Source organism: Onychomys torridus, chromosome 1 (genome assembly GCF_903995425.1).
Source record: "Onychomys torridus chromosome 1, mOncTor1.1, whole genome shotgun sequence".
NCBI classification, from domain to species: Eukaryota; Metazoa; Chordata; class Mammalia; order Rodentia; family Cricetidae; genus Onychomys; species Onychomys torridus.
In genome coordinates this window covers 163,422,856-163,448,389 of record NC_050443.1, presented here as the reverse complement: position 1 = coordinate 163,448,389, position 25,534 = coordinate 163,422,856, and positions in this window count along the sequence as shown.

Here is a 25,534-nt window from a genome sequence, read left to right as displayed (position 1 = left end):
CAGTCCACATGGTATATGAGCTCAGAACTGATTTGAATTCCAGACTGTCTTTCCTGAAGATTTGAATGTTCACTTGCTGACAGGGAGAGATCACTATACATTTCACCGAATATAGTAGGAGACACTGATCCTTTTTTAAATTTTTTTGAACTAGTGTGTCTTTTCCTTCCTGTACTGTAACAGCTACTAGATAGAGATGAAGCTGATGTAACCTCTCTTGGGTCTTCAGTAATCTAGTGACTCCAAGAAGGCTGTGTGAGAAGGGATAATGACACACAGAAAGAGATCTTTTGTTGTTGTTGTTGTTGTTGTTTTTAATTGATTATTAGTGTAGGGAGCATGCTGTGGCGAGGGTGTAAGACAACTTTGTGTAAGTTCATCTTTATGTGGGTTTCGGGATCGAGCTCAGGTCAACAGGCTTTGCATGGCTAGCTCCTTTATCTGCGGAGGCATTGCTCCCGCAGCTAATGGTGTTTTCAATGTTGTGACTGCTGATTACTGAAGGCTGGGAGCGGAGAAACCTACTGATACCAGGGAAGCCTCAGCAGCCCGAACGAGATCTTATATCCCCTGTTTAAACTGCCCTTCACAAAGAACTTGACTTCTCTGGAGCTGATATGATCTCAGACCTTTGCAATACTCTTAGCAGAATTCAACATACCGTGGTGTGTGTGTGTGTGTGTGTGTGTGTGTGTGTGTGTGTGTGTGTGTTTAGACTTATTTTTATTTTGGTATTTTACACACACACACACACACACACACACACATATGCCACAAGTATGCAGAGGCTAGAAGAGGGTACCAGATTCCCTGGAATTGGAATTACAGGTAGTTGTGCGCCACCATGTGGGTGTTAGCAATTGAGCCCAGGTTTTTGGAACAGCAACCAGTGCTTTTTAACCACTGAACTATCCATCTCCAACCATTCCAACCATGATACATTTTATGGTGGTTTTTGTTTTGTTTTGTTTTGTTTTGTGGTGCTAGTGATGGAACACAGGGACATAGGCGCGCGCGCACACACACACACACACACACACACACACACACACACACACACACACTACCACTGAGTTACATCCCCCGCCTCCCAGATCTTTCTTCAACGAATTCCTTTAACTTTAAGCTTAAAGCTTCAAGAACACCATAATGCTGAGCCTATGTCAGTCATAAGGTGGCTTCCTGGGAAGGTGTGCATTTTAGCCCCAAAGAGGCTTTTTGTTTGTTTTATTCTTTTGTTTAGGTTTTGTGAGATACTGTCTTGCTTATGTAGCCTGGCTAACTTGGAACATACTATGTAGACCAGACTGGCCTTAAACTCATGATCACAGAGGGTTGGGATTATAGGCCTGTATTTCTACATTAAGTCCCAAATAATTTTTTTAAAGACACAGAATAATATTTAAAATAAAAGGGAATCTATACAAACTTCTAGATTTTTTTGTTTTGTTTTGAGTAGCACAATCAAGGTTCTCACATTTAACTCTACAGGGACTAGGAAGGTAAATAAATATTTAGTAGCCAGGAAGCTACCTTTAATCTCAGTATTGGGGAGGCAGAGGCAGGCAGTGCTTTGTGAGTTTGAGGCCAGCCTGGTCGACATAGAAAGTTCTAAGACAGATAGAGCTATACAGAGCTATACCCTGTCTCAATAAATAAATAAATGAATGAAATTAAAATAAAATCAGCTCCATTTTCCTACCTCTTATAGAGACATGAAGTCACAGAATATTTCTTAACACTAATGATGTCCACAACAAGCACTCCTGGACATGTTGCAGGTCAGATCTTGTTCTAAACAGTTTCTGGATTCTGACCCATTTAATCACCGCATTCCTACAAATTAGAAAAGGTGGCCTGGTCCAGTGTCCATATCAGCGTGATGATAAATGGTACCTGGTACTCAGCCTCAGTGTGGAAGGAGGTGGGACTGGGAACATGGGAGGGCACATTCCTGACTAAATGGGAGCAGTGTCTTGAGACCAGAATTCCCACATGGGAATGTGTGTCTGTTGCCTCTCCCCTCGGCACCAAACCCTCGGGAACTGTGAGTGAGACGTGACAGGCCTGCTGTCAAAGTAGGCAGCTAGCAATGTTCCCATACCCCCAACACTTGTTTATTTCTACAGCACTATGAGATCACATCCTCCCGGCCCCCCAACATACACACCACTGTTTAGCCTAGTCCAACTAAATGTCTCCTGGAGCCAAAGGAGGAAGTAATGAACGCATCAGTGCCTAAAGGAACCCTCCAGAGAGTAGGCAAGATTCCCCCCAGACAGGGTTTCTCTGTGTAGCTGTGTGCCTTTCCTGGAACTCGATCTGTAGACCAGGCTGGCCTCGAACTCACAGAGATCCTCCTGGCTCTGCCTCCCGAGTGCTGGGGTTAAAGGCATGTGCCACCAACGCCAGCAAGCAAGATTCTTACTGAGTAATTTTTCTTTAAGACAAGGTCTGGCATATCGCTGTCTGGCCTTGAACTCTGTACATAGCCAAAGGTGACCTTGAACTTTGGATTCTCCTGCCTCCACTTAGGGAATGCCAAGGTTATAAGGGTGTATCCCCACACCAGGTTTGTACTCAGGATCAAAGCCAGGGTTTCCTCTGTGCTAGGCAAGCACTCTACCAACTGACTACATCCTCATTCTTTAGTTCTTAAAGAAAGTACCACAAGTACCAACACCTGTGGTCATCTACAAGGACCAATGACCAACAGCTATCAAAAATGTAAAATGTACGTCCTTATACGTCTTACAGACAGACATGGACATTCACAAAGGTGAACGTATGAAGGCTTTTCTTGCCATATTGGTGGCAAAACATTGAAAGGGAACTGACTAGTTAAGCAAATGGTGATAGAGCCACAGTCCACTACCAGACGGGTGATACAGGCAGGGGTGATACAGGCAGGATGTGCTGTGGTCAACATCCACTCAACTGCCTGGCCTGCCTTGCTCACCCTCAGCCTTATTGTGTTACCAGTTGCAGATCTTACTGGTTTTGCACCTCATGTACCTTTGTAAACCCCTCTCATTTTTTACAAATGTAAAATATAGCAATACATACAAAGAATAATATAAGCACACATCCACTAGTTTGCATTCCCAATTGTTAACCTCTTATCTAGTTACTTCTTTTCTGGTCTTTTTGTTTGTTTTTGAAACTGCCACCTTCTAATTCCCATCATTGTGGTTTTGAAGTCAAGTGAAAGGGTCTCTCTCATGCATATTTAGTCAATATGTATTCTAAAAGTATGCACATGTATATTTTAGTTATGTGCTAATACTCTGCATTTTTATTTGCCCATGATGGACCATACTGCCATGGACATCTCTGTCCACAAGTCTTTGTGTCTGTGTACAAGAGCCTCTATGGGTTGTAGAATCAGAAGAGAAATTACTGGGCTATGGAATAGTTTCCTTATCCAAATTGTTTTCCATAAATGGCTGAATTAATTTACTTTCCCCCATCAACATATGCGAGTATCACTTTTCCTAGTGTGGCCTCCAATATTTCATTGTTTTATTTTACATTAACCCTAATTATTTGGTTTAATATCTATTTCTATATTTAAGGGCAACTTGACTATCTCTTGTTAATTGCATATTTCTATATTTTACCCATATTCCTTTTTTTGTGAGGGGGTTTAACATGGGGTTTCTCTGTGTAGGCTTGGCTGTCCTGGAACTTGCTCTGCAGACCAGGCTGGTCTCAAATGCATAAAGATCTGCCTGCCTCTGCCTCCCAAGTGCTGGAACTAAAGGCCTGTGCTGTCACTGCCATGCTAGAAGAATCCATATTTTGAATACTCAAAAATCCTTTCTGTCTCTCAGCTGTACCCTGACAGAGGCCAGCAGTCCCAGAGTTTCTTGCTTCCATGGTGGCCTCCTTGTCTTCCACTTTGCTTTGCTTTAATCCATTTTCCACATCGAAGCCCACACTAGCTCTAATAAGCCACTCTGACCGTGCCATTCATCACATACAAGAAAACTAAATGAAGTATCTCATAAGATGTGACCACCACCACCCCTTCACCCTCCACCAACTTTTAAGATTTGCCATGCCAGATTTGACACCTCTGATCCCTCGCTATTTTCTGTGAAGACCATCATCCTTCTTGGTGCTCCCTAGACTGAGCCAGACATAGGAATGGCCGTTGAACATCTTTGAGCATGTCAGCCTCACTCCTGCTTCTGGGCTTTTGTACAAGCATTTGTGGTGCAACTTGTCCTTGTAAACATTTCCCCGATATCCTTAAAGAGACCTGCTTGCTCCTTGCTCAAGCCTCACAAGCACTGGGTTCACTGTGATGTGTGGCCTTACACTGAAATAACTTACTCTGGCTTTATCTTATCTCTAGATTAAAAACTTCAGGTGAACAGAGCTCTGACTGCTGGTCTCAAGAGGCAGTGTACATTCTGAAGCCAGCCTACCTGGGTTTGAATTGCCTTTTTCACTCTTAGGGAAGATTCTTAACCCCTCCATGTTCCAGAGTTCTCATTGGGAAATAGACATAGCAGTAGAGTTAGTCTCATTGGTTTGTATTAATTGAGTTAATACATATAAAGAGCTCGTAATAGTGTCTGGCAGCATCTAGTAAGTGCTCAATAAATCTTCATTCTGATGATCACTGTTATTAACTAGTTACTAATAGCTATCATTTATTTATATCATTATGGATGACACTTGGCAGGAAGATGTACCCAAGCAGGAGCAGTGGTAGCCTAGGAAACACCTGGCCGTCCCCAGCTGAAGGTCCCGGAGTCACCCGGCAGTCACTTACTCCTGGCTGGGGTCCCTGACTGTGATGTTTTTGTTCTTACCTATGTCCCTTGACCCTCCATCCCAGTCCCTCAGCTTCTAACCAGAAACAGCTAGAGGTAGAAAAAAGGGCATTGTATCCAAGGAGCCTGGGAACATTGTTTGCATTTGTAAAACCCTGGGCTGCCACCACACCGGTCGGTCTTCTCCATCCCACTCACCTAGTCTGTCTTCACTCTTGAAGTAGGCTTCAAGTCTGAGCTCTCAGTAAATGCCAAGCTCCCAGCCTCTGGGCCAGAATTTCTCCAGAATCCAGTTTCCCGTGTCCGGGACTCACAGGTCCTTCACCATAATGTTCTCTTTCTGAACTCTTCCAAGCACAAAATTTTTACTTTGTGTTCTTCTTAGGACCTAGGCAGAAAGCAGCCCTTCTGAGCAGCCAGGAGCAGGAAAATTAGCTGGATTTTTGTGTGATAGAGCGGAGCCAGGAAGTGCTCCGCCTGATTTTCTAGAGGCCCCAGCTGCTGGCTTCCATCACAGTGAAGCACTTAGATGTGGACAGGTGTGAAAGTCAAGGGACCAGCCTGGGGATTCAGAGCGGCTCTGGTTCAGCAGAGCAAATAGGGAAACAACAGGTGTCTGCAGATGTGCCAACCCAGGAAGACACTGCACCACAGCTCACTTCAAGACTGAATTCTCATGAAATTGGTTCCTTTGTGACACCCTCCCCCAACACACACTGGTTCTCCATGGGGATCCAGAAATTCTGCATCCTGAGGACTTCTGCCAGCCTTGGTTCCAGGTACTTTGAGGTTAGGTGTGACTCCTCAGGATTACTGCTGGACTTTCTGAGATGTTTAGGCTGTTGGCTGGTCATAGAACACAGTAGCGGTCTACTTGCATAATAATTAAGAGGGATTTGTTGGCTTGAGCACATGATTGGGACCAACAGAAATGACAAGACATAGGTCCATCGAATGGGGATCCCAAACCTAGGGGCTCAGAGTCCCTAAGATTTCTCTGAAAATACAGCCCTCTCAAGTTTGACAAGCAGGCGTTCTGTGAGAGGAAGGGTTAATCTGACCTCCCAATACTGGAGTTAGGAACTGGTTGGAGAACTCTGTCAAATGGGCATTTCCCTTCCTCTTGCCTAAGGTGGACAGGAGTGAGAGCCAGTAAATCACACTTGATGAGTTTTTGCCATCCCCTCTTACATTATGGAATGATGGCAAAACCCATTTAAAACTGAAATGTTTGGGTTGGGGATTTAGCTCAGTGGTAGAGTACTTGCCTAGCAAACACAAGGCCCCGGGTTCGATCTTCAGCTCAAACAAACAAACAAACAAACAAACAAACAAAACACTGAAATGTTCCCGTGTTGGTCACCAGGCAGGAGAGCTTAGGGACAGAAGGTTGCTCTTTAGTGAGGCTTAGCGGCAGACAAACTCAGAGGACAGATGGCAACCACCAAAGGGAAGGAAGCAGGTAGAATGCCTGGATCTGCCACAGAGGAAAAGAAGAACGTCTGGATGAGGGTCACTGGAGAAGACAGCTGAAAAGAGTAGGTGAACGGCCACAAAGTTAGTGTGCAAGCAGACTGCCAGTAACATTAGTCTTGTTTTCTTGTTCTTTTTTGGTTTTCTGAGACAGGGTTGCTCTGTGTAGCTTTGGTGCCTGTCCTGGCTTTTGCTCTGTAGCCCAGGCTGGCCTCAAACTCACAGAGATCCACCTGGCTCTGCCTCCCGAGTGCTGGGATTAAAGGCGTGCGCCACCACCGCCTGGCACGTTATTATTTTTAACTGCAAAGCTGGAAATAATTCATCAAATGACCGTTAAGTACCCCACAGAATAACTTTGTCCTGGAATACTATACAACCATTAAAAACACTGGAGAAGATATAAGTGTGCTGTTACAAAAAAGATACCTTGAGATAAAGTGGGGAAAAAGCACGGTGTGCCAAAGTATGCATATAATGAAATCCTTTCTGTATTGTGTGTTTTCTTTTTAAGATCAGGCATGTAGTGTGTAATAACATACCTTGGATTACATAGGCAATGTCTCCATGGAAGTACAGCTGCTCTTTGACTGACAGTGGTGTTATAGCCTGCTAAACTCATGGTAAATTGAAAACACGGAGAGTGGAAAATGCGTTTCATACATCAGTCTAGCCACACAGTTTACTGTAGAGTGCGGCTTGTATCTCCTGGCTGATGAGGAGCTGCCGCTCACAGCCCCTACCGCTCACAGCCCCTACCCAGCACCCACCAGAGAGTATGATGTAACATATCACTGGCCAGGAGAAGACCAAAGTCCCAACACACACCGAATGCATGTTGCTTTGACACTGTCATAAAGTCTAAAGTCATTAAGTGGAATCATCATAAGTCAGGGCTGTTTGCACACAACATGGTTGACAGCACCTGCATCCTGCCCTCCAGGGTTGGGTTATAAGGGAGGACTCAGAATTGTTACTTTCAACTTTGGAGTCTTTTATACGGCTTCAACTTTTTATGTGTATGGGTATTATGCCTGCATATATGTCTGTGTACCATGTGGTGCCTAGTACCCAAAGAGGCCAGAAGAGGATGTTAGAGCCTCTGGAACTGGCTGCAAGCCAACCATGTGAGTTCAGGGAATCGAACTTGGGTTGGCTAGAAGAGCAGCAAATGCTTTTAGCCATCTCTCTAGCCCCTTGGATTGACAATTTAAACATCATTTAAAAAAATTCTGCTTTAGGGCTGGAGAGATGGCTCACAGGTTAAGAGCACCGTCTGCTCTTCCAGAGGTCCTGAGTTCAATTCCCAGCAACCACCTGGTGGCTCACAACCATCTGTAATGAGATCTGGTACCCTCTTCTGGCCTGCAGGCAGAACACTGTATAATAAATAAATAAATCTTAAAAAAAAAATTCTGCTTTAGACCTGGTGGAGGTGGTGCATGCCTTCAATCCCAGCACTTGGGAGACAGAGCCAGGCTGATCTCTGTGAGATCGAGGCCAACCTGGGCTACAGAGTGAGTTCCAGAAAAGGCACAAAGCTACACAGAGAAACTCTGTCTAAAAAAAAAAAAACAAAAACAAAAACCAATATTTGAGGAAAAAGAACCTTTATTTTGAATGTATACAGACTTTTTTTCTAAACTATATTACAGCTAATTATATAGCATTTACATTGTGTTAGGTATTATAAATAATCTAGGAGGAACCTAAACTGTTATGTGTAAATAATACAAGGGTCTTGAACAACTTTGGATTTGGGTTTCTGAGGGGAAACCACTCAACTTGCAAGGTTTCTTCTTTCTTTTCTTCCTTCTCTTCTTTCTCCATGCCCCTCTCCCTTTCCCTCTCTGCTTGTTCTACCTGCCTATCTCCCCCTTCTCTCTGCCATGATGAGAATGGAACCCAGGGCCCCGCACGTGCTAGGTGTTCTGCCCCTGAGCTACATCCCCAGCTGGAGATGTTAATTATACTAGGAATGTGAACTTTAGGCTTCTGATTTCTTCCTTCACTGAGAATGGTAGACAACACTGCATCATTAATTTACATTCTTTTCAAGTACGTGTAGAATATTTGCCAAAAAAAAAAAAAAAAAGCATAGCAAGATTCAGGGAGATCCCAATAGGATGATGATAACATGCAAAGAGTGCTCTGTCTATTCTCTAGTATAATGGATTTAGTAATAAGCAAAAGTATCATATTAAGTAACAGTTAAATAACGAGTGTATAAATACCTTTGTAACAGAGGTAACGAAGGAAAACCTTGTGCTGGTGGATTTTCTGTTCTTGATTTCTTTCAACCTTCACTTCTAACTATGACGGCAGAACTCATTGCTCCTGTGTTGAACTACCTCTGAACAAATGATCAAGTTAATTTAGATCTCACCTTTTTCCTTGAAGGACTGAAGGCAGGTCCGTTGCTCGTAAATGCAATTCAAAATCTGAAGAAACCCTACTCGCCGGCAGTTGTACTGCTCATTCGCTAAAGCATGAAAATTCCCCCAGGATCCTAATGCGTGGCTACAGGCTCCAACATCTGAAGAATCCTGTTTTTCTCTGGAGAGGAGTCCACACCTGCCAGTCACAATAATGCTTAGATATTGACAGGGACAGATGTCCAACATATCTTATGTGGGGAAAGAACAAGCCAACCCCCACAGAGCACAGCCAACTGCAGGGTAATGTATCTTGAATGCATTGGTAGATTATCTACCATGCATATGTTTAGGCACCAGGAAAGAAAGGAAGGGGCCACAGCTTTTGCTGTTCTTTCTTGGTGACGCTGGCGATAAACCCAGGCCTTGCACTAGACAGGCAGGTATTTACCATTTGGAGGGAGAGCAACAACTCTCCCCGTTTTTGATTTTTGAGACACGGTTTGTCTGTGTAGCCTTGGTTGTCCTGGAACTCCCTCTGTACACTAGGCTGGCCTCGAAGAGTCACAATCTTTTTGAGAGAATACATTTTCTAAGAGAACAAAAGCTCATGACTAGGGGAAAAGTGAAAACTTGGGCATTTTGCTTGTTTATTGTTTAGCATTTGTAAAAAAGATTTTATTTTATATGTGTGGGTGTTTTCCTGCATGTACGTCTGTACACCACGTATGTGCAGTGTCAGTGGAGGCCGGAAGGGGATGTCATAGTCTTTTGAACTGGAGTTGCAGATGTTTGTGAGCATCCATGTGGATGCTGGGAACTAAACCAGGTCCTCTGGAGAGCAGTCAGTGCTCTTGACCTCAGAGCCGTGTCTGCAACCCTGTTTAGCATTTTTAATGTGTGCATAGTTGAGAGGAGGGAGCATGGGTAACTGCAGGCTTAAGACTGTTTAAGCTGTAGAAAATGGTCATGGTTCTGTGATAGGGATTTCGTTACAGTTTATAAATGTGTGCATTTCTATAGAGAGGCAATCTGGGTGCATGTACTCGAAAGCTGCTGCGAGTCTGTCTCTGAGGCTGGGAGTCCCACTTTTACTTTGCCTTGGTCTCTCACTTTCGATGTGTTTACAGTGAGTGTTTGTAGCCAAGAAAACTGAAGATTAAACCAGAACAAAGTGCTGAGCATGGTAGTTAGGCCTTGTCCAGGAACAAAGGGCAGGACTAGGATCTCTCTCTCCGTCAGCCCTCTCCCAGCACTCATCCTTACTCACAGCATTGGTCCCTGTTTCCTTTACTGCCTCTGACTTCTGGCCTCACTGCCCACCCCCTGAATCCGTCTGGGCTCAGCTTACATTCTGATTATTAAGACACAAACTCTTGAGTTGGGAAAATTTGTCCATAGTCCCAGCTCCTCAGGAAGCTGAGGCAGGAGGATTATTTGGCCTGCCTGGGCAACATAGGAACCCCATCTCAGAAGAGAAAGGAAGGAAAATGGAAAGGAAAAAAGAGTACATTCCCCCCAACCCCCTTACTGATCCCATAGAATTGACATCACCTTGGACCTTCTAATGAAGGTCTTTTCCTCCTGAATGTTTTCTTGTGCATTTCAGTACTTTATATAAATCCCTTCAAAAGCTAGATAAGTGTAAAATGTGGATGTAATCAATGAATTTTTTTTCTGAGACAGTATTTCTCTGTGTAGTTTTGGTGCCTGTCCTGGATCTTGCTCTGTAGCCCAGGCTGGCCTCGAACTTACAGAGATCCACCTGGCTCTGTCTCCCAAGTGCTGGGATTAAAGGCGTGCACCACCACCACCACCACCCTGTGTAATCAATGAAATATTTAACAGGGAGTTTTCAAAAAGCTATATCTAGGAGATATGGCTCAGCAGGTAAAAGTGTTTGCCTCCAAAACCTGGTAACCCAAGTTCAATCCCTACAACCTATGTAAAATGCTGAGCCATGGTAAGCCTCAGTAATCATAGCACTGCTAAAGTCAGATGGGTAGTCGAGACAGGAAAACTGGCTTAGAGTAAGCTGTGCAGCAGCAGAAATGGGAGACCCTGACTCAACAAGGTGGAAGGCAGGAACCCACTCGGGAACGCTGTCCTGAGTTCTATGAACACTCCATGGAACATGGATGCTCTAACCCCAAACACACAGAGCGCCATGATTAAATTTGAAACAACAGCTGGGCAGAGTAGTACTTATTTGTATTCCCAGCACTTTTGAAGTGGAGTTTAAGAGAATCAGGAGTTCAAGGTCAGCCTTGACTAAGTCTCAAGTGTAAGATTAGCCTGAGCTATATCTCATAAACAAAAAAGGGACTGGAGACATGGGTCAGCAGTGAGAGCACTGGCTGCTCTCTCAGAGGACCCTAATTCCGTTCCCAGCACCCTTATGGCAATTCACAACCATCTGTAACTACAGTTTCTGCTGACCCAATACCCTCTTTTTGCCTCCGTAGGCACTGCATGCGTGTGGTGTGCAGACATACATGCAGGAAAAACACTCATATGCATAAAAGTAAGTCTTAAAACAAGACAGTCCAGCAGAGTGGTGCATGCTTTAACCTCATCACTCAAGAGTCAGAGGCAGGCGGATCTCTGGGAGCTAAGGCCATTCTGGTCTACATAGCTAGTTCCAGGTCAGCTAGAGCTACATAGTGAAACCCTATCTCAAAAAAGAAAAGAGGCAAAACAATCATCATCATCATCATCATCATCATCATCATCATCATCAAAACCTTGGGAGGTAGGCTAGTCTTTCTATGGCCAAGGATGCTCACCAGTTTTGTGACTGAAGACAGCATGGGTGTGAAGGTCCCCTCCAAGTGAGAAGACTGCACTTTTGGAGTGGGGGGCTCTCCAGTGGCATGGGGGACTTTAACCAGCTGAGAGGCTGTCTGGATGAGCATTCGTCAGGGGTTGGAACTTCCCAGAGAAAGGCTGTTGGGGCCAGCTGGGATTTACTGGGGCTTATCTAATAATCCTTGGTCTGGAGACACAGATTGCTGTCTGCCTATTTTTTTTTTTTTTTCATTTGCTATACCAAGATAAAACTCCAGTAAATGAGAAGCCCGGAAGAACTGAAACCCCTAGAAGTGATGGATCTTCCCCAAGGCCACCCAAGCAGAGAGAAAATGGGGAGGAACATGGGGCTCTGGGACACAAGAGAGGGGTAGTATCCACGGAGGCCTTCCAGAAGTCATGTTGGAAAGGAGCAAGAGCCAGACCTCAGCACCAAACCTTTATTACCTGGAAAACTCTTTACTCTCTGTGGCTTCCTGGGTTGTGTTCTTCACATTTTCTACTTCTGTTTCCATGGTGATTAGTAGTAAATCAGTTACTGGTAAAACAGTAAAAGCTGAAAGATAAAATGTATCTTTAGGAGCAGGCAGAGTAGGGAGCTAAAGAAGCCTGCAAAGCCACTCCATCAGGAGAAGAAAGCAGCCTTCTGGAAGTGGAGGCATCTGTCCTGCAATCGAGCTTGGGGCAGAGAAGGCTGGGGGATGGGGGGGAGTAGCAGGCTTAGTTTTTGTAAAATGCCCACCATTATTTTATTTGTCCCTGTCTTGTATTTAATTCACACCAAATTGCAGATAATAAGTTTACCTGTGTTTGTTTTTATATTTCTAGATGAACCAAAGAATGGAACCATGACTTACATGATCCTATAGTGCCTGCTACACACAGCCTGGTAAGGAGCTGGACAGATGGCAGAGACTCAGTATAGTTTATTTCCTTCTTTTTCAGTTGAAAGTATTTCTATATGAGACAGGCATGGTGATACACACCTTTATTTCCAGCACTCCAGAAGCAGAGGTAGGCAGATCTCTGTGAGTTAGAGGGTAGCCTGGTCTGTATAGCCAGTTCCAGGCTGTCAAAGGCTGTATATCGAGACCCTGTCTAAAATTTTTTTTAATGCATAAACATGTGTAATACATCACTACACCCTTCTTGTTTAACTTTTCTCTTAGCTACTCCTCAGATTCATATAGTTATGTGCAAATAAGATGCACACACAACAGGCTGGAGAGATAGCTCAGAGGTTAAGAGCACCGACTGTTCTTCCAGAGGTCCTGAGTTCAGTTCCCAGCACCCACATGGTGGCTCACAACCATCTGTAATGAGATCTGGTGCCCTCTTCTGTATACATAATAAATAAGTAAATAAAAAAAGATGCACACACAAATACAAGTTTTATCAATATGTTTTTAAAAAATGAGATCCCATGTTTCCTGCTTTTCACTCAACAACACCCTTTGGAAATTTACGAAGAAGACTTCTGAATGACCATCTCATTCTTCTCAATGCCTGACCAATAGATATGTAGCTGGGATATGATTTATCCGAAGGATGGGTATCTTGGAATCCTGGTACTCTACTGCTGATTGGACATATCTATTCACATCTATGTTTTTTCCCCAGTGACATCAACTGCTAACTTGAAATTGGACATGATGGGAGGATTTACACCATAGAAATCTCCAGACATTAAAAATGGTGCTTTTGGGGTTGGGGATTTAGCTCAGTGGTAGAGCGCTTGCCTAGCAAGCACAAGGCCCTGGGTTCGATCCTCAGCTCCAAAAAAAAAACCCAAACAAACAAACAAAAAAAACCCAAAAAAACAAAAAACAAAAAACAAAAAACAAAAACAAAAAGAAAAAGAAAAAAGAAAAGAAAAGAAAAAAAATGGTGCTTTGGTGGAGGGGCTGGAGAGATGGCTCAGAGGTTGGGAGCACTGGCTGCTCTTCCAGAGGACCTAGGTTCAATTCCCAGCACTTACATGGCAGCTCACAACTGTCTGTAATTACAGTTTCTGACATCCTTAGACATACAGGCAAAACAACAATATACATAAATTAAATGAATAATTTTTAAAATGGTGTACTGGGAGGCAGAGTCAGGTGATTTCTATGTGTTCAAGGCTAACCTGGTCTACAGAGAGTTCCAGGACAACCAGGGCTACAAAGAGAAACCCTGTCTTGAACCCCTCCAGCCCCAACTGGTGCTTTAGGGGCTGGAGAGATGGCTCAGCAGTTAAGACCTCATATTTCCTTCCCAGTGGACTCAAGTGTAGTTCCCAGCATCCACATGGCAGCTCACAGCCATTTGTAAGTCCAGGTCCAGGGGATCTGACACCCGATTCTGGCCTCTGCAGGTGCTGCATGCACAAGGTGCACAGACAAACATGTAGACAAAACACCCATACACAAAAAATAATCAATCTTTAAAGGGAGAGGACTTCCACTTTTAATTAGCAGATCATATAGTCCCTATTAGTTTGTTTCTATTCTCCCTGCCCTAAGGTTGAAAGAAAATGGCTAGTACAATTAAAACTACTGTGTGTATGTGAGCATGTCCCCTTATGCATGCAAAACACTGATACATAACATGTGCTTACACATACTTACTAGTGTTTTCATTTCTAGGGTACCTAAGAGTGGGATTGAGGGTCAAGAGAATACATATTTTCAGTTACAGCTGTTGCTAGATTACAAAGGATTATAGAAATGTACATTTCTACCATCAATGTGAAATCTGTTTTCCTTCATTCTGGCAATAGAAATCACCCTCAGATTAGTGCTTGCAGTCTGAAATGGATGAAGTAATATCTCACTTTGATTTGTATTTTCATGAGTATTAATAGTTGTGAGTGGGGCTGGAGAGACGGCTCAGCACTGGCTGCTCTTCCAGAGGACCCAGGTTCACTTGCCAGCACCCACATGGTGGTTTGTAACCATCTGTAACTCCAGTTTCAGGGGATCCAACTCTCTCTTCTGTCCTCCAAAGGCACCAGGCATGCATGTAATGCCCAGACATACAGGTAGACAAAATACCCATACACTTCAAAAAAAAAAAGTCTAAAAAGTTAAAACCAGTTGTGAGCTCCTCCTGCTGACCAGTTCAGTGCTCTCATGCTGTGTTTGCTGCTGCCAGTTGTTCATTTTCCTGTTGGGTTGCTTGCTTGCCTTTTGTCTGCTTATAAAGCCTTCTTGTGCTGGGCAGTGATGGTGCACTTCTTTAATCCCAGCACTGGGGAGGCAGAGGCACGTGGATCTCAGTGAGTTCGAGGCCAGCCTGGTCTGCAGAGTGAGTTCCAGGACAGCCAGGACTACACAGAGAAACCCTGTCTCGAAAACCGAAAGAAAAACCAAGCAAAAAACAAACAAACAAACAAACAAACAAAAAACCCAAAAAACAAAAAACCCAAAACCCCACCACCAACAAAAACCTTGTTTGTTATTGCTTCTGGTTATCCGTTTCTCCTGTGTGAGTTTGTACATTTGTCTATTTAAAAAATTATTTTACTTTATGTGCATGGATGTTTTGCTTGTATGTTTGTCTACCATGTGGATGCAGTGTCCACAGAAGGCGGCACAGATGCCCTGGAAGTGGCGTTACAGATGGTTGTGGGTCGCCATGTGGTGCTGGGAGTCAAACCCAGGTCTTCTGGAAGAGCAGCCAGTGCTCTTAACCACTGAGCTATTACTCCAGTCCCTTGTCTATTGTTTTTCTTTTTTCTTCTGCCATACAAAACTTAAAAAAAAGTTGTTACAAGGTAAAATATGTCTATACTTTCTTTTATAGCTTCTGGTTCCTAGTCTTGGTGTGTAGAGCACTCTCCGTATCTATACCCAGCTTATAGCTTCCTAAATTTTCAAGATTGTTATTGTCTTATTTTTTTCACGTTTGTCTTTAATCTATACGGAGTTCACATTTGTAAGTAGTATGAAATAGGAATCCAGTTTTATTTTCTTCCTGATGGAAGTTGACTTGGCACCATTTATTAAATAATCCATTCTTTTTCATGGGATTGAAATACCAACTTGGTCATATAGTAAATTCTCATATGTATACTTGGTCTGTTTCTGGGCTCTCTATCTTATTCCACAGATCCATTTATCTATTCCCATGCCAATACCAAATTGATTTAATTACAGAGGTTTTATAGTTCAGTCTGATATCTGGGAAGACAAGTCTCACTCTCTGTCTCTCCTTTTTCACATTTTTATTTGCCTCTCTCAAGTATTTATTCTGCTCTGTAACTTTGAAATCATTTAATTCATTTTCCCCTCCAAATAAAAACCTTCTTGTTATCCAATTAAAATCACATCAAATGTGTACATTAATTCTGGTAAAATTGATTTTTCTATCAGTGTTCTTTTATTATTTCCAAAGATATTTGCTGAGTACCTACCTCATGACAGTCTCACTGGGTAAAACAATAGACAGATGTGGCCCCCTTTCTCTTGAAGGCCAAGCTACTTCGTTTATGATAAGTGGCCTTGTGGTTCCACTCTTGGATATATATTCAGTAGAAATGAGTGCTGGCACTCACTACAAGAGAGTACAAAAACATTCATAGCAGCTTTATGGAATAAACAAAAAGAAGGCACACTACTACTATTCCAGTAGAAGCAGGGTCAGCAGTGGGACGTTTCTTACAGAGTGGGGCACCACACAGCCATGGAAAGGAATGAACTTCTGATATCTGCAACCACACAAGTGAACCTCACAGGCAGGCTGAGCACAGGTAGGTAGACCTGAGGATTTAGTAATCGCCCTTGTAACAAGTTCGAAATCAGGCCTATTTATACAGAGAGAATAGTGCCTCCCTTATGGAGGTGAACGCATATTGACTGTGAAGGGACAAGGCCCCTTCTGGATGGCTTATACTTTCTATTTGTCCTGGCCAGGGTTTCTGTGAATACACATACCTACTTATTAAGTCATGTACTTGAGAGCATTTGCTTTACTGTTATAAGCAGTATTTTAATCAAGATAAATAAGAATAAAAAGGAAATTTACTATCACAAAGGGTTTCTGCCCCTCCTGGGTGTTGAGGATGAGCGGTCTGTGTGGGTCTCTGCCTTCTGCTTTCCCTCTCTGGTCAAAATAACTTCCTAGGACCTTCCAGGCTGGGCCTTTGCAATCTTGAAGCTGCTGCAGCCAATGATCAGATAATTTTCTAGCCTCTCCTCCATTAGTAAATTTATTAAACATCTCTGGGTGACTACAGTATGGCTTGTACAGAAGCAACAGACTTGGGCCAGCCAACTTCGACTCCCTCTCCCCAACTGGTCAATAAGAAACCACGCGTTTTCCTGCCTTACCCCCAAAAGAGTTATAAAAGTTCAGTAAGTGCCTGGAAAGCAGGCAAGACTCCGAGATGCAATCTGGATCACCCATTACCAATTTGCTTTGCTCACCCACCGTAGTGGCTGGGCCTTATGCTTCCTAGGGGAAAATGAGCAGTTTGGATGCCTGCTCCCTCCTTCTCCCTTCTCCCATCTCATCCACTCCTTTGTTTTCCATCAATGTGTTCCCTAATGGGGTGGTGGTCTATATTTGTGGCTCTTTGGGGAGAAAAGTTGGAGCCCTATTTGGGGTCTCACATGTAACCCCAAGACTGCAAGCGTGAGATGTTGCCTGCAGCAATTCTAAAATGTGGCTTGCCATGTGGCGCTGCTGAGTTGCAGTTATTTCCTGCCATTTTGTATTTCTGATCTCTGGGGTAGTGAGTGACTCACGATTTCCAGTTCAATGTGAGGACATGTCCCACCGAGTTGACTGCCTGATGCTCCTGAGGACATTCCTAACCCACCACTCACCAAGTTATTAGAAGTCTAACTCCTGAAATCACTAATCCCCAAATAGCCTCTATTCTCTCAACTGCTGCCTTCCATTCTTTGATTTTATGCACAGTAGTTCCCAACTCAAGGCCAAAAATTCTACCCCATGCCGAGCCACTTTCAAAGGAGAACCAATATGCTAAGACTGGAGGGGGATTGTGAATAGCGGCTAATTGTCAGTTTGTCTAGTGAAAAGAGCTTCCTCTCCCTGCAGCAGGCTGGTTATTTGTTAAAGTTTTCTGGGGTTTTGGAGCACCTCACCGTTAGGGGCAGTTCAAACTCAGCGGTTTTAATTATTAATCAGGTCAAAGGCGGATGACAATTTTTCTTCTCTTCAGGGGAGGGTCTTGAGGGTTCACAGAGGGGCGCGCCCAGGCCCTTGTCCTGTGATGGATAGAAAGGAGAGAAATGGGCAGATGATTGAAGCCAGACCAGTCTCGAAAGCCGCGGAAGCTGCCTGTGGGCTCATTGTGAGCAATGTGGGTCTCCATCCTTTCCAAGGAGCCGTGGTTTTCTGAGTTGAACAATTCCAGGTCAGCAGCACATGTGAACATGTGTCCTGTTGTATGTGCCCTTGCAAACCAGAGCACAGAGGAGGTGGAGACTCTTCCTATGTGTCCACTCTGGGGTGTCAGCTTCCTCCTGGAAGGCAGGGGGCTTTTTCTAGTTTGGGTCTGTAACGTCTCCAATATGCTGACTTTGTGCCTGCCCTGCCTCCCACGTCTTTTTTTGATCCCCCGAGATCACCCTTCTCCTCTTGGCTTGAGACCTCAGCTTGACAAAATCCAGAAAAGTCTTCTCGGCTGCCTATTCGTCAGCCATTCCAAACAATCCCGGCAGGCGCTGCCTCTCGCCCTTGTTGCTAGGCAGATTCCCTGGTTGCTAGGCCACCACTGTTTCTTCTCAGCCTGGGAAAGACGTACAAATTTTCAGTGACCCACTGAATCATCTAGCTGCCCACCCACCAGCAAAACGAGTAGATCCTAAACCTCATTGTGTGTGAACTCAGTGCCCAGTGTAGATCAACTCCAAATGGGAAACCAGGCAGCAAAGCCAGGGTGTTCCTTCTAGAGGTGACCCAGTATACCACAGGGAGGATGGGCAGGCCATCTGGGAAGTTTCTCTGGACAAGGACCTGGACATGGCCCCAGTGGGAACGCTCAAGACCCTCCCCCGAAGATTAGAAAAATTGTCATCAGCCTTGACATGAACTTGGAGAATTTTCTCTGGTTTAAGTTCTGACTCCTTCAGCCTTACCAGCTCAGAAAACATCTTATGTACAACTAGAGAGAATCCCTGGTCCTAGCGGTAAAAGACTTGAATTTACTAATCTATAATGAGACTGTTGTATGGATCTAGAATGATTCTATAAGGATATTGCCTTTGCTTTACAGTTGCAGAGTTTTCAGGGAACAGGATATAAGCGAGTTGGTATGGACACCAGTTAAGAAAAATTTATGTATTTATAGCTAGTTTTTTAAACCTTCCTACTATGTGTCAGGCAAAATGCTGGGTGATTTACAAGATGATATTTAATATCCCACATCAATTATGAGAAAGACAGAATGCTTAAGCCCATTTTATTAAAATGTTAGTTCACGGTCATCAAAATGGTGGGTAAAGGAACTAACCCTGACCAACCCTGACTACCTGAGTTTGGTCACAGGAACCCGCATGAAGAAGGAGAGAAGTGGCTTCTGACCGCCACACACAAAATAACTGAAAAAAAAAAAAAAATCTCAGTGTAGGGTTCAGTTGTTACCTCGATCTAGGGGTCTTGATAGGGTTCATTCTCTCTTCCAATTAAAAAATTCAAAGGCAGAAAAGCTCTGGAGCAGGACAGGTAACAGCTGCGGGGACTCTCGGGCACAACAGACAAGTCAGCCTTGGAAGAAAAGCTTTTGTTAGGAGTGAGGAAACACACACAGCAAAGCACACAGAAAGCGCCAGAAAAGCAGAGATGGGGGAACACTGGGATCCCGAAGTCTGGTCTCTCCTCAAGGGCTGGGGGCTTTAGAGGGCTTTTGAGGGGGCTTTCCTCCCCTAAATTAGGGTTGGTCAGTCAAACAAAGACAAGGAGCCTGATAGGCCCACAACTTTGGGGTAAACATGTCCTGGTCTGGCCTTGAACTTGTTAGACCAATCTGCCATCAGGGATGGGGTGGGAGCCTGGAAGAAAAAGCCCACCAGGCCTTTGTCACAGGTCAGGAGGGTGAAGAAGAAGCCAGAAGTTTGCCACCTTTTTATCTGTCCGTGGCCCCTCCCCTTGTCTGTTTACTGGGGATCTGTCTCTTACTCCCTCATAACGACTTACATGGAGGCTATTTGGCTAAGATGTAAGAGAACCAGGATTTGAGTCCAAAGTTGGCTTAATAGACCCCAGTTATGTGGGAAAGGAAAAGGACATTATTTCATTAAAGGGATGATTATTCACCTATCTCTTTAGCATGGCTATGGTAAACCTGCCTTCCTGAGGGGCTGTCCCTTAGCCAGCCCAGAGGCTTTAGGTTTCTTGATCAGATCTACCTTTCTTTTTGCTTCCTTGCTACCCTGCTTCCCCCTTCCTTTTCCCCTTCCTTTTCCCCTTCCTCCTCTTTTTTTTGGGGGTGGGGCAGGGTGGGGCTTGGTAGTATGGATTGAACCTAGGGGCTTGCACATGCCAGGCAGTTGCGTTCCCACTGAACTATAACTCTAGCCCTCCTGTTTTTCACTTGGTTTTGGTTTTTCCAGACAGGGTTTCTCTGTGTAGCTTTGCGCCTTTCCTGGATCTCGCTCTGTAGACCAGGCTGGCCTCGAACTCACAGAGATCCGCCTGCCTCTGCCTCCTGAGTGCTGGGATGTTTTTCACTTTTTGTTGTGAGGAAAAGTCTACATTTCCCAGGCTGGCCTTGAACTCAGTCTGGAGTGCAGCCGGGCCTTCCGTTTGTGATTCTCCTCCCTCAGTGTCTCAAGCAACCCGGTTATCAGGCCTGCACCACCAGTCCCGGGCTCTATCCTTTTCCTCCCAACCAACCGTTCTGGGACTGGGAGAGAGTTATTCAGCAGAATGGGCTGTGCTCTGTACATTGTCTGATTCTCTGCTTTTGCAATTTAGTTTTTTGGCTTTTCCCCAGTTTCCTCCTGAAGTACTTTCTGAACAATCTCAACCTTGTCTGGACGCCAGAAATTTGCCCAGCTTTGGGCCAAGACCGCCAAGGGGGTTCCAGGGCCCCTGGAAATTTAGCAGGATGGGGTTAGCAGCTGTCTCAGCTGGATTTGCATGAAGCAGCTGGTGAGGCCAGGGCAGAGAGAGGTGAGCTCTCTAGAGAGGATGAAATGGAGAGAGATGGAAGGAAGCAGCTGCTAAGGTCTTTCTGTCTGAGCCCTGCCGTTTTAGAGGCGGCTGGGCCAGGGCGGCTGGGCCCCTCCATCGCAGGGGCGGCTGGGGCTCCAGCTCTTTCCACCCGGCTTTATTCATAAAGCAACAAACCAGTTAAAGTGAAGTCCCATAGGGCTATAAACAGCGGGTGGGAACAGCATCTTGAGGCCTGGTGATGTTCACCGGCAAAGCTTATCAGTACCTGAGGTGTGACTCGGTTGAGGTGAGGGTGATGGAGGATTACATCCCAAGCCACAAGACCCGGACTTTTAAGGGCTTAGATCCAATCAGGGTTCATGGCATTCAGTCGAAGTAGAAGGGAAGCAGAGGAATTTGGGCCTCTTCTATTATTTTAGTAACCCGAGAGAGTCTCTCAGAAGTTTGTGAGTGGTTCTGGCTTGTGCCCACTGGAGGACCGTCCCCAATTTTCCTTTCTAACATGGGTGATCAATAATGTTCACTTCTTTATTTTTAACGTTAAAAATGACATGGTATCTGTGGACAGACAATAATGACTTAGCTTGTTGCTAGCTGGCCTTTGGAAGGAAGGTTAGAAATTTGGTAGGAGGACTTCTCTGTCCCACTGACAATTTGCAGTCTCCAGCTTGGTTCCTGGGCAGCTGTGGTTAAAGTGAAATCTTGATTCTCTTAGTTTGATGGCTTAGTTTAGGCCTCAGGTTGCTGTTCCATGAACTGCCTTGAAATTTAATCACCCAAATTTATTTCCTCAAGTGTTTTTCACAATCTCCTCCTCTAGGCCCATTAGTCACCACCCTGTGACCTGACAGAGCAAGTTATTGAAGATCCCTGTGGTTCATCCCACTAGATTTAGGGATGTGGGTAACTCTGGAGGCAAGTTCTAATTTGAATCATAGTTGGGTGAGTTTCCCCTCAACTGGTTGTGAATCCTTTCCAGGGCATCCTAGAGGCCCACAAGGAGAGTACATCCCTCCTACTCTTTCTTTGAAAGAGAAGTAGTAACCTCTAGGATTGGTGTTCTCATGCTGGGGACTATGTTGTCTTTTGCCCCTGGTCACATGCTAGCATTGCCCACCTTCAGTGTCCCATTTAATCAAATGGAGATAGTATACACACTTAAAAAATATTTTACTTTTATTTTTGAGATGAGGTCTCACATATCCCAGGCTGTCCTCAAATTCCCTGTAGAGCCAAGAATGACCTTGAACTTTGGTCTTCCTGACTTACCTCCCAAATGCTGGGATCACAGCCACCATGTTTTGTGTGGTGCTGGGGATCAAATCCAGGCTATGCATGTTAGGGAATCTCTCTACCAACTGAGCTACATCCCTAGCCCAAGACAACATACATTTTTTTTTCCTTAAAAAGGGGAGGGGAGTGCTGTGGGATGTTCTGTATGTCAAATGTGTTGCTCTGCTTGGGTAAAATAAAGTGCTGATTGGCCAGTAGCCAGGCAGGAAGTATAGGGTAGGCGGGACAAGGAGGAGGAGAATTGTGGGAAGTGGAAGGCTGGGAGAGACCAGTCAGCCACTGCCATGACAAGGAACATGTAAGGTATTGGTAAGCCACGAGCCACATGGCAAAGTATAGATTCATAGAAATGGGCTAAATATAAGAGTAAGAGCTAGACAATGATAGGCCTGAGCTAATGGCCAAGCAGTTTAAATAATATAAATGTCTGTGTGTTTATTTTATAAGTGGGCTACTGGACTGCTGGGGCTTAGTGGGACCTGGAGAGAAGCTCTCCAACTACAAGGGAGTACAGGGATCAGTGAGATGGCCCAGCAGTTGAAGGTACTTTGCAAGCTTGGTGACCTGGGACCCACACAAAGGTGGAGAACCAACCCTACAGAGTTGTCTGTGACCTCTATATGCACATGCGTACATACACCCCACAGCAATAATAAATAAAAATTTTAATAAAGGGGTGCAAAACTAAACTCAACGAAAGGGTGGCAATGCAGAACCTGGCCCAGCACAGCAGCAGAGTACAACAGATGCTAGCTAGCCCCCTGCCCTTTCACCTGGACAGGGCCTTCCCTTTGGAATCTTGGACATTTTATTCATCTGGTTTGGAAACACCCCTACAAAATTTCATTTCAAGAATAGTTCCATAAATCAAGTATTCAGGTATCTCCTTCCAGCTGAGGGTTCCTCTCTGGAGCAGGAACTGTGAAGCTCCAGGGTTGCTAGGCACTAACTGTTATATGTAGCCGGCTGCCATGGGCTGTCTAGGAGAGTCCTGATTGTGTGGCCTCCTCAGTCTGTCCCCCAGGGCTGGACACTCCTACTGTATGCTTAGCTGGCCTTGGAGGTAACTCCACAGGGCTTGCTCCTCTCCTGCAAGCTATGCTGGACCAGTTAAAGTTTATTCTGTAGAAACCTCCACCAAGAAGTCAAAAGATGAGTTTCCTGCTCTTAATAGATAATTTTTATTGGTTTTGCAATAAACGTATGAAATAGAAACAATAGCAATAAACTATCCCAACAAGAAATCGAAAGGCTCAGGCCCCCAAAGCCCTTCCTGCCTCTTCTTAATGACTCTCTAATTTATAGAGCAGCCAGTGGGCCTACTTTTCTTCTCCAAGCTTTGCAAACTCTTCCATCTCGGAGGCCAGGGTGCTCTGAGGCCTGGTGGACTCATTCCCACATAGCAGCTGTACTGAAAGCCAGGACATAGTAAAGCCAGACAAGAGGAAGTGGTACTGTCCCAGTCCCGTGTCTTCCGAGTTTCTTCTCTTTAGCTTCCTGTTTGTCACCAGACCGGCGTCTAGGAGAACTATCGGGATGGGAACTCATACTGAAATAGCCAAGGGCCACAGTTTAACTTAAAAAAAAAATTACATCTACTTATTTAATGTGTGTGTGTGTGTGTGTGTGTGTGTGTGTGTGTGTGTGTGTGTGGTGGGGGCACACACAGTGCACATGTAGAAGTCAGAGGACAACTTGTAGGTGTTGGTTCTCTTCTATTGTGTGGGGAAGAAGCTCAGGTCATCAGGCTTGGCAGCAAGTGCGGTTACCCAGTGAGCCACCACACTGGCTCTGCAGCTTAACTTTTAGAGAGCAGAGTAACCAGGGGGTAGGCTTAAAATATACCTGGAGGCTTAGCCGGGGCTTTTCACCTTTGAAGCCTCTATCTTTTGGAATCTGTAGAATATTTTTTGTTCATGGTGCGAGTCTCTTCTCAGAAAACTCAAATCAGCGTGCTCAAGAGCACCAAGAGGAGGAATAATGTTGAGATGTTTTTGTAGATACTAATGAGACCTCCTCCAGGCAGTTCTCAGGGGCAGCTCAAGCAAGTTGGAAGCCCTGGGTCCCTGGCCCTCAGGGCTTTACTTGCTGGGTCACTGGCAGTGTCAGATTACTGATAGCTAGAGTCAGGACTGAATGCTCCACCTGACCGTTTGCCCCGAGGCCCGAGGCTCAGAGAACAGGTTGCTTGTGTTCCTGATCATGCCTCAAAGGAGGTGCAGGCCTCCTCAGGGCTCATGCCTCAACAGCCAGACAGAAAACAAGACTAAGTGGGGTTTCCAATACAGCCCTTCAGGGACTGGATAGCTCAGCGCAGTCCATGACAAGGGGACAGAGATAGTCTTGACTGGAGGTAGTGACGCTTTTCATCAGTCATGGCTAGACTGATACTCCATACACCTTCCTGCTTGCCATCCTCTTCCGGTTCCTTCCTGCACGCTGGGCTCTTTCTGCCATGCTTCTGTGAGGTTGGAGCTGGGGGTGAACCTTTTCCAGGAATCAGTAGCTGCACCCCAACTCTCCGCTCATCCCCTCATCTCAACGCCCCCCTCCTCCCCCCCAGTGGGCTTGAGGAAAAGACCGCTGAATGTGCAACCCACAGGCCCGGCAAGTCCCCGTCTATGGCACGCTGTTATGCTTCGAGGACACAGGACTGTGAACTTGAAATTGTCTTGCCTTTGTCACCTCCTGGCAGGTCTTTAGAGCTCGGGGAAACAGTGGAGCGGTACAAATCGCAGTGGCGTGGTACAGCCCCCCTTACTCCTGACGGGCTGCCTGACTCATATCCGTTTCCCTGGCAAAAAATAAGTTTTTGTTATTGCTGGCTTGGCAGAAGCACGGAAGAGTGCGCGAGGATCTACTGCCCCATGCATCACTGGCCAAATTGCCTGAGAAATCCCAGCTCTAGAACTTTTCATCGTTGGCTGTGATGTACTGAGCAGAACGGCAGCTCCATTTCCCCAGCGTGGCTCAGCGATGCCGGCACTTAGCAGATCCGCTCTGCTTGCAACTCCCAGCAAATATGGTCTCTCCTCTCCCTTCCCCTCCCCGTGGCCCTTTTTGCCCCTCACCCTTTATCTTTCCCATCCCCCTGTCTGCTCATCAACCCCCTCCCTGCCTCTACCCAGCAGAGCCATAGCTGGAGAATCAGGAGGAGGCCCACAATGTCATTTCCCCATCACTCTGCAGCCGATTCCACACTAATGTTCTTTTAATGCTGTGATGCTGCACTAATTAATAAGCATCCTGCACAGAGGCCTCGCTCAACTCTCCTCCCCTCTCCTTCTCTTCCCTCCCCGCCCCTCCCCAGCAGCCAAGGAGAAGGCCCCCTGCCTGACATCCTGGCATCTGGCAGCAGAGAAAGGATTTCACTCCTCTACCTGGGCTGCCTGATATTGCTATGAGAGATAACTGTATACGAACCAATAATCTAGCCTGACAATCCAATTTACTGACCAATAGCGCACAATCCACCATGTCATCGGCAGTGGGGAGGCCCATAAATTAGTTCCTAGTAATTTATTCTGATCAATAGAATGGGCAAAGTCACTTGTCTCTTTAATCAAAGGCCCTCTCAGAGATGTCTGTGCAGGCGGCTGTGTGGGAGGGAGCGAGGAGGTCGTGGGTTCTTGGCACCACACCCCTCACCCTGGCTTCCAGAACCCAGCAGAAAGCCTT